Here is a 10,658-nt window from a genome sequence, read left to right as displayed (position 1 = left end):
TGAAAATTAAAATTACATACCATTCTTCCTTTGAATTCTGTTGAAACAGAAGGGATTCTACAAAGATCTGAAAAGCACTCATGTGAATCACAGTCCTTATCATCTTGACTAGGGGACCTGTTCTGTCAGGCCCAAGTCTCTACAGGCTTCTGATTGATACCAAACAACTCACAAAAGACAACTGGGTCTATACATCTCTCTACATGTGACAAAGAGAAACACAAATTATAATCACTATTATTCAGCTTCAGTAAACAAGAAGGAAAGAACTAACTAAATCTATTTAAAGATATTGGCTTTGCCCACTGTATTATCTATTTTACAGTCAAAAGTAAATTGAAATGCTCAAAATATTGATGTAATATCATATCCATTATTTGAATTAGGTACAAGTGCTCATTTAGGGATCAATTTATTATATTTATATTGTTATTAAAACTACTACCCAAATCTTAATGTTCTTGAGACTAAATATATTTTACCACCCCTACGCCTTCAAAACATGAACTAGAACTTTTTCTGTGCTAACTTCCGCAGCACAAATAATAAATAGAATGACACAGAGAAGATTAGCATGGCTCCTGTGCAAGGATAACTCACAAATTCATGAAACGTTCCTTTTTTTTTAATTTAAAAAATAATAAAGTTTATTAATTTTTTAAAAACATTTTTGAAAAGCGATTGTTTCTGTGGTGCTCCAGCTATCACCTTCTCTCCTGTTCACTGTCTTAGTCAATGGAGTCATATTGATAAGATCAGCAGAAATTGAGGCCAACATTCCCTCCAACCACAGAGGGATTTTGAGTTGGAAACCTAATCCAGCCAGATGATCTTGTCAAAATGTGAATCTGAACATGAGGTTCCCCTGTGCAAAACCATTCAGTAATCTCCTATTGCCTTTCAGACAATTTTAGGCAAATTATTAAACCTTTCTCTGACTCAATTTCCTCTTCTATAAAATGATGTTGATAAATATGAGGACAAGTATGCAAAGCACTTAGCACAAAGCTAATAAATGCTCAGTATTATTATTATTATTATTATTATTATTATTGATGTAATCTTAATAGCCATGTTCCTTCTCAGTTCCCCCTTTATGCTGTCCTGCAGCCACACTCAACAATGAGTTTCCCGCCTTTACCTTTTTTCCTGTATGCTCTGGCCTGTGGTTTTTTTTCCATTTGCAACACTCTCTTCTTCTTCTTGGCCCTTGGCCAGTTTCACTTCTATTAATTTATAAACTGTGAGTTCAAATGCATATTATCGAGATGGCCATCTCTGACTCCAAGGCCAGATTTGCTTCCCCCAATATATGCATACTTCCTGTGTGCATCATACATTAAAGACCCAAGACTATATTTGTGCAGCACAGTATAGTCAGGATGGATGAAAGCATAATACAATGGGATAAAAATCTTAACAGATTACAATGACAAAAGATTAGTCCTTGATCACTCTACAAGTGTTAATATAGCTTCACAGTGTTTTCATGCTGAGTCCCATGCTGATGGACACCCCAGACCCTGGAACATTGCTGGTCTCATGGTGGAGAGAAAGGGAACACAGTAATTGTCCACTGTCTCTCTTAAAGCTTCCATTCAGAAATGGAATATCTAATTCCTTCTCACAATTTTATTGGCTAAAGCAAGTCACATGGCAAAACCTGATGTCAATCAGGTGGGAAATCCTTATGCAAAAAGGGCATAGCAGGGAAGACAACTATAATATTTCATGAACTGTAATAGATACTATAACAGACCTCGATAAATTTTAGTTTATAAAATATTGTTTGCTTCAAGATGACAGACATAAACTCCTCACCAATTAAAATCTTGCCAGACACTTCTCTCTTACTCAAAGAGATACTCATGTTTGGAAATTTTTGACTTTTAAAATCACAGAGCCATGTTTTCTGTCACAGGCACATGTTACATGCCTATGTGGTCACAATTTACAAACAATACCAGTATACCACTTTTGAGTAAAGAATAACAATTACATTCAACAACAACAAATACAACAAAATCCTCATGATTTGATTGCTTACTCTATGCAAGATATTAACATAAACAAATGAGATTTCATACAGTTTCATAAGAACATGTGGTAAAAAGGGAACCTTCACAATCAGCTACTCTGACTCCTTAGATGAGACCCAAAAAAGCCAACAGACTTACCAAGTTCAAACAGCTAAAAAAGAGCAGAACCAGAACTAAAATATGAGTCATCAATTTTAAAGCAAGTGCTCCTTCAATTTAAGCATATCCCTCCCATAAGGAATGTCAGCAAATGCAAATGTTTGAAAGAAATCACCATTTAACAGACAAGGGAACTGAGACCCAGGGAAGTGAAGTGACTTTCTCAAAGCCATCTACATTATTAGTCCCGCTTTCTTGGTCACACAAATTCTTAAAGAAATCTAACATGTTTCAGCATCTAGGACATTACTTGCTTTTCCCTAAGGGCTCAAAGAGATATTTGTTGAATTGAATTGAACTGAACTGAATTGATTGAACTGAATTACATTGAATTGAATTCATTTGAGTTGAATTGAAATTATACAAAACATAGCGATGCATTTTTTTGCCCACTCCATAGCCTTTGTTTCCATTTCCCCTAGAGTTTTAGACTTGCCAAACCGGCAAATTATACACCAACAACAATGATTTTGCTGGTTTCTCCTCTATAATATCCTTGTTTCCTTCTCCTTTCATACTTATAAGTGTCTTCCTTCTTTGAGCAGAAACAAATTAATATCTACAAATCTTATCATCTCATGACATTTACAGAACAACATAAGTTCAGGAAAGCAAAATCACCAATGATAAGGGCCCCTGAAAGATCATTAGACAAAGAACTTTATTCCCTCTGAGCTCAGCAGGTCAACTAAAAAGTGACATAACCCAGATGCTCCTAAGCCACAGAAATAAATGTCATTAAGTTGCTGTCTCCTGACAACTAAGTGATATATATGAGGTATAAGAATTAAATTTAGAGAGAGAATACAGATTCTGGCTGGTCTCCAGGGCTGGGAGATATTAAATAAGAAAGAAACAATAGTGCTGTCAAGTCTAATTGTTTAAAACATAAAACTCTTTCCATATGCTTTGAAATAAACAGAGTAGCACAGCATTGGGATGCACTGTGAAGTCATGCAAAGAAAAAACAATATGCACCTTTGGACTGAAAATTTTGCCTGCAGGGAATTTGACTCTGCTTTTTTTCCTTCTTCTTATGACCCACCCAGCACTGAGACATTTCAAAATAGCTATAGAAAGAGCATATTATGAAGCTGTTTTACAATATCAGATTTGACTATAGCGTGCAAAGTAGATGGGCTTTGTGGTCAGGCAGAATTTGGTTCCAACCCTGACCATACTTCTAATTTGATCTAAACCTCATTTTTTTCACCTGTAAATAGAAATTAAATTCTTATGACATAAGGATGTGCTAAGAGTTAGAGATAATAGATATAAAGTGACTGGCAGGCACTTTGTAGGCATTCATTAAAATGTACGTTCTTTACTTTTTTATTTAAACACATAAAGATGTAATCATCCACATGATAACTCCATATAAGTCTGTGATGAAATGAGAGAAATGTTTCACTCATTGATAAGTTGAGAGATGCCTGCATTTCACCTCTCAATTAATTAACACAAATTTACTGAGCACTACACACAGAGAAAACTGTGTAGATACTGTAAAGGTTACAAAGTCTTATTATACAAAATGTATGGAACTAAGGCATTTGTTGAAGCCCCTTTTTATCCATTACAACAGTAAGTAATCAAGATTATCTGGACTTTTAAGTGTTTATTTTTCTTTATAGGATATATGCATTTGGTATGGAAAAATAACAAAAAACAAACCACTTAGACTCAAGCTAGAATTAGTAGGTTTTGTTACATACTACATTGATTAGAGATTATTTGTTCCTAACCAGTTTTGTGTTGCAGGTACATAGCTGTATCTTTGAATCCATATCTCCATATAATTGCATACACATTGTTTCATGGCAGAAAGAGCACTGTGCTGGGAGTTCAAGCCTTGCCTTGCCATACTAATGGGAATAAGAATTGCAGTTGTGTTCCTTCCTGGAATCTCAATTTCCTCATTGTAAAATCGGGTTTCCTGAATAAATGATTTCTAAAGTCACTCTCATATGAATAAGTTAAAATGTAGTATAAAATTTGTGACCCTTTAGTAATGTATGTATCTGCATTTATGAAAAATATGTTCATTTCCCAATATATAACTCTACACCAATTTCATGGAGATAGATAACATCACATGAATTCAAATTCACATAATACACCAATGTGTCAATGAACAAAAGGTACTCAGAAGGCTTTCAAACTACTGTCTACTTCAGTGTCTCCTAGGACAGTCTAGAGATGAATTCAGGGGTAATACCAGAGCTCTTCTATTTTAACCCCTCAAGGATACTACACAACACAGAGGTGATCACAATCCAGTTGGACATACAGAATTTGGGGAGGTTTAATTGACCCCATGATGCCTTACTAGTGGCCCCAATTAAAACCATTCAGCCCCATCTCAAAGCTAATAGAGACAGAAAAAAATAATAACTTTGGTCAGATTTTATTAAGAGGCACTGACCAATGTTACAATATTTTTGACTGTCATCTCCCAATTCCTCCCTGACCTCAACATTAAAATAATCTAAATTCCATTGAAAACAGCTAGAATTATTATCTGAATTCTGGAATTAGAAGGGGTAGTTTTGTGAAGTTTGCATTGTCAGAGGTCTGATCTTCTTTATGACCTTCTACCACTGCAAAATCTTTAAATGAAGCCTTACATATATCGCTTTTATAACTATTTCACATCCTTGGCGTGTCCAAATATTTGAATTTCTTATACGTTATTTACAAGGACCAGTACCTGTATGTAAAAAAGCTTATTTTATATAGATTTTATTATAAAAATTTAAAATATTTTCCTGTTTCATAATCATTGTAGTCCAAGGCAGAAATTTGCTTTGACGGAATGAAAAAATATAAATATTTTCAATCATAAAATTTTTAACTTAGAAAAGAAAAAGGACAATTACATAAACAAGTCGATTCAGCCTTAGGGAATGTGTAACTCACGCAGATATTTCTGGTTGAAACCCAGATGAAAAGGGAGAAGAAACAGATATAAAATCTTTCTGCATAATTTATTTCAATTCTATATGAATATTAAGCCACTATGTGATTAATATTAGGCTCTTGTTAAATTAATATTCTTTGACTTTTTTAATACATGACTTACCGAACACCTACTAACTCGAAATCTCTGAAAATAGGGATAGTTTCACATTTATTTAAAAGTAGCATTAAAAAGTTACTTACTTTTATTTAAAAGTACAATTAAACGGTCCTTGCTCTAAAAATACTGTATATGTCTGTGGCATATATAGTCCGCTCTTAGGTGAATCACTTCATTTGAGTATTGGCAGCACCTTTTTTCTCCAGCCTCTTTAGTAGTGTCATTTCATACATTTGTAATGCAGTCACATTCTTTTGCCAAAAGCTGAATTCCATCCTAGGATCTTCTGACCTCCTAAATATATATATTTTTTTATTCTCATACATCAAAGCTCACTCTTTGCACTACAAAGTTCTATGGGCTTTTGACAAGCATGTAATGTCATGTGTTCGTCATTTCATATAGTGTCATATAGAACGGTTCTAACTAGACAGGATTTTGTGCTCTGGCATCATGAAAATGTTTTATTGATTTCAATGTCCTCCCAATGCCTGCTTTGCTCAATCTAATTGTCATTAAGCCTAGAAAAATAGACAAATAACAAGTATTAACTCTGAAGTAACGATTCTAACCAAGTATTTGTATGTGCCTTTCTCTGGGTATGCAAGGTTCCAACATATCCTTTAGCACCTGGTGTAATGGGTTGCTGTTCTCCAGGGAAAACACCCAATGAAGCACCTGAGCTTAACACTTGAGGAAGAATTGAAACTATGTTCACATTTATGGTAGCTAATAAATATCAAGAAGAACAAAAATGTTAAGAAAAATAACAATAAAGTCTTTATTTGTATTTTTTCCTTTAGCTTAATACATATTTCTATTCTATTGTTGCTCATTCCTGAGAAAAATTATAAATAAAAGATTTTAAAATATGTTCAAGAAAAATTTAGATTCATATAATTGTAAACAATGTACTTGTTTTAATGATGAAGACTATTTTCATCTCTCTGCTAGTATGTTTTCCTCAAATACGGGCCATGAAAGGTAAATTACTTGGCCTTAAGGTTAGAGTTCTCAGATTGATTATATCGACAGAATTAGAGAGAAGATTACAGCAGTCCCTAGAAAGGAGATTTCACATTTTCTTTTAAGTACAAGTATTTTACATACTAGTCAAAGCGTGCATAACCTTGAACTTGGGAGAGAGAATAGGCAGAAATCAATACTGAATATTTCAAGGTAACAACTTTGGGGAGAAAAACTTTGTCTCATAGCAAAATCCTGCATCCGAACAGAGAAGAACGTATATCTTTGAGGAAAGTACTCTTCATCATCACTGAGGAATCACTAGTATATGAGATTTTTAAAACGTTGAGTTTCTTCTCTTTGAGTTAGGGAAATGTCTGTTTTGCTAAACCATGTTCTCCCAGAAGTATATCTTTCTAAACATATTTTCCTATGAAGGGAATTTTTCACTCAACTCTGCACCTTGCAAAACTAAGCCCAGGACAGAGTACTCTTTGAAGAAAAGATAAAGGCTTGGAAATATCAAGAGAGATTTTTCAATTGAGAGGAAAAAATTAGTAAATCTTTTCTAAAGTGAATTTTGCTTTGACAATCCTTGAAGGAATCATTTGTACCTCTTCGTTTAGACTCTCCATTGATTAATGGGAATGAAAAAATAATTTTCTCACTTTCTGCCTGAGATGCTATAGAGGCTCCAAAGAGAGTCAGCAAAGGACAGTGGGGCCTTCTAGTTCTTTGTCCATAATAACTGAGCATCCCGAGTTGGAAGAAAAGGTAATGTTGATCTCCTAGGCTTGTTTAGCTTTGCTTTTTTAATTGCAAAATGCCAGCCTGGGAATTCTGCCTAAAATGGTAATAAGTTTCATTTATACTACACCTTTCATCCAGGAGGCACATGCTTCCCTCGTTTCTGAAACACAGCCATCCTGGAGCTGAAAAGCAGTAACTGCTTTAATGTTGAACATTTATTCAGTGCCATGATTACACAAGGTGGAAAAATTGTTTGAAACAGAATCAAAATATTGCAGTAACAAAGTTTACGAGCTGTGGGTTTTGAAAATATCCTAGATGCAGTCTGTCTTGTGCTTTTCTTTGCATACTGAATATCTACATATCCTTTTTGAATCTTGAGATTCCTAAAATGTCCACTTTTGTTTGTGTTCCTCAGTTTAAGTTCAACATGCATTGCAAAATATCAGAAAGAATGAATCAATATTAAGTCATTTCTTTTAGGAAAATCTTCTGATGTTTAGAATGCACATCAAGAAAAATGACAGTGAGAAAGAATTCTATCATTATTTACATTTTACCCCACCTAAGGGAATTTCTATTTCTGAAAAGAGCAGATGAGAAAGATAGCAAAGACTAATTCGTAAACTCCTGACCATTTATTTCATAGTTGATTCTTCTTTTGCTGGCCCAAGAGACAGAGATGACATCTGTCACTGGACTAAAAACTCCTCAGGTCAGGAATGAGTCTTACTCATTGCTGTTATCCCCAGAACCCAGACAGTACCTAGAGATAATAGATACTCAATAAATGCCTGTTAAATACATTAAATTTGGTCTTCTTACTCTAATAACATGAAGACCAAGGCCTGTAAGGTTTCAGCTGATGTTTGAGTAGAGATACGTTTTTACTGGTATGGCAAGTAGAGAGAAAAAATGATGACAAGAAAACATGAAGGGCCAATTTGAGAGATGTTCATGTACCCTCCAAACAGGGACCCCTCTCAGTTTGTTGCCATCGGTAATCAAATTTCTTTAGTGTGCGCTATAGAAAAATAATTGAAAACTCATCAGTCATTTATATCTGCACCTAAAATGAGGTTGTGCTGTCCTTTCTCGAGAGCAAGTTTTGAAAAGAAAGCAGAAAAAGGAAAATGAATTGCTATACAATATCTTGTCAAGGGGATTAGAAGTCTGGAAACCAGGCCTTGACAACATTGACTTGATCTGTGAGATTTCCAATTCCCTCATTCTTTCTAGAACTCAGTATCCACATCTATAAAATGAGAAACATGAATGTAAATCTAATCTTGGTGATATTGAGAAGAGCCCTACGATCAGTCCCCTTGCATTTCATGGCCCTAGAATCTAAGTCTGGAATCTAAACGAATACCATCTACTTCTTTGTTTTGTTGAAAACAAAGCACAGGAACATACGTTTCACTAAATCACCATCTATTCACTCTCTTGTTGCTCTGAGGGCCTTAGGAAATCCATCTGGTAAGAAAAGACGACTAGTCTGCACAAAAAGTCTTGAAGCAAAGACCTACATATTCAGCTTTCTTGTTTCATACTTAAGGCAACTGAGTCTCAGAAAGGTTAATTGACTAGCCCAAGTTGTCCAACCAGTAAGAGAAAAAAAAAAAGATACTTAAACTCAAATCTGGGCTGAGGTTTACTATACCACTTCTCTCTACATATTTATAGCTGGTAAGCTTTAAAACCATTTACAGGATAGGACGGATTAAAGCTTTTTTTTTCTTTTAAGTAAAATTTCTCAATTTTAGTGAAGACATTGCAAGTACTAGAGGAAAGATATTTTCTGTCTTTAATGAGCATAGAAATCCCTTCTGAAGCTCATTAAAACCTGTCTACACTACCCCCACAAGAATCGTTACTGATGTAAGATATTCAAAGTCTAGAATAGTGCTGTTATCTCATAAAACACATAATTTGAGTCAATCCTGACAAATATTGGTATCACTTTATTCAAGCATAGCTTTCAACTTCCAGAGAGTTAATAAATTGGATTCTAACAGTCTGCAGAGGATATACAGTAAGATAAAAAAAAATTTCCAAAAATTTACGGTATATTTTAGGATGAGTTGAAACATCAGCAACCATTGCAGATGCATTTACAGGATTTTAGAGTAGTGCATTTCATCATAAACAGCTCTGTGATTCAGTGTGGCATTAATAATGGAAAGAACAACCTTTAAAATAAAGTAAATGCATTTGGAACAGTTACTGAGGTTATATCTGTCTCAAAAAAAAAAAAAAACTCAGTTAATAACTTGCAAGTTGATATGATATATTCCTTAGCCTATCTTGTCAGAAAAGATTTATCTTTTGTGTTAAACTTCAGGCTGAAAAATTAAAATAAAATTTGATGTCTCTGTGGTAAACTGCCTTCCTCCATTTCCTTTACCTTTTAATTTCTATCATTATCAACTTTAGGATTGTTTCTTTGGCCTTTAACAATATTTCAAAAGGTAGTTTAGCTGCCGGATGACTGGCAAAACAAAGTTGTAAATATGCTATGCCTATGTGTGTACACATATACATCTCTAGGTGTTAATCAAAAAGGACATATATCATGAATACATTTTACCTTCATACAAATGAAAGTTACAACCACGTGTCCAATGTATTTTAGTCCTATTACTTTGCTTTACAGCTGCTGTCTCAAACTGTTTCAGAGACCATGAGTTAGTTTGAATTTTCTTGCTTAGTAATCAGTAAGTCAACTTTTATTCCTCTATGTTCCCAAGACACTGCCCCATAAATATGTGTCTGGTAAATTGAAATGCTAAAAGATGACAAAGAAAATCTCTTTTCTCATTTTCTCTTTTCCTCTCTCAACCCATTTTTTTATGTTTCCTCTTCTTCTTCCTTCTCTTCCTTTCCTCCTATCTCCACTCACCTCTCTTCTACTTCCTTTTCTCTCATCTTCCATCTCTTTTCTTCTTGAAAATCTTTCTTTCCTTCCCCACATTCCTGTTGGCAGTCAGGAAGAGCCGAAGGGAAAGGTGTGAAACATCAGTGACCCTTAATACAAAACTATGTTAAAAGCATATGAAAGAACTCACAATGATTCTCACAGAGCTCCTAAAAGAGAAAAATAAATCATTTTCTTTCATTAACATAGTTACCAACCAATAAATTCTGAATATATCAAGGTAAATCCCACATTGGCCAACAAAAGCTATACACAAACATTATTGAATAACCTTGACCCTGCTTGCTTCCCACACACTGCTCATTAGTGGGGAAAGGCAAACACCAGAAGAATCCTTTGGGCACTGCTCTGAGGTAATTTTAGAAATGTCACAGTCATGTTTTAATACAATCCGAGATAAGGCACTTACAAGGCAACATTTCCCACATCTCATCAGAATGAAGATAGAACACTTAAAATTCTAGAAGGCTACTGAAAAGACAGACCTTAGTAACACACAATATTTTTTTAAAAAGAAAAGGAACGGCATTCTTCTAAAGATGAATAAATTAAATTTTAAAAAGAAATTTATAAATTAATAAAAACATTTCATTTCCATCCAACCATTAATAATATTCAATTTTCAAAACTAAAGTTTACCCTTTACTTGCTATCCTTTTCCTTATAGCAAGCAATATGCCTCACCTGTCTGTCAAACAGATGTGAGAAGCAATGCCTAACAGTTCCT

The 10,658-nt window shown here is 34.3% G+C and overlaps 1 non-coding gene across 1 annotated transcript; it reads left to right on the top strand.

The window, feature by feature from the left end:
* Nucleotides 1-521: 521 nt before the first annotated feature.
* On the top strand, nucleotides 522-626 carry LOC112477010. Its single transcript, XR_003045287.1, has one exon. It is a non-coding gene; the product is annotated as a U6 spliceosomal RNA (small nuclear RNA).
* Nucleotides 627-10,658: the final 10,032 nt, after the last annotated feature.

The sequence above is a fragment of the Pteropus alecto genome, unplaced genomic scaffold (genome assembly GCF_000325575.1).
Source record: "Pteropus alecto unplaced genomic scaffold, ASM32557v1 scaffold222, whole genome shotgun sequence".
Classification (NCBI taxonomy): Eukaryota; Metazoa; Chordata; class Mammalia; order Chiroptera; family Pteropodidae; genus Pteropus; species Pteropus alecto.
This window is presented reverse-complemented; position numbering and strand designations above follow the sequence as displayed.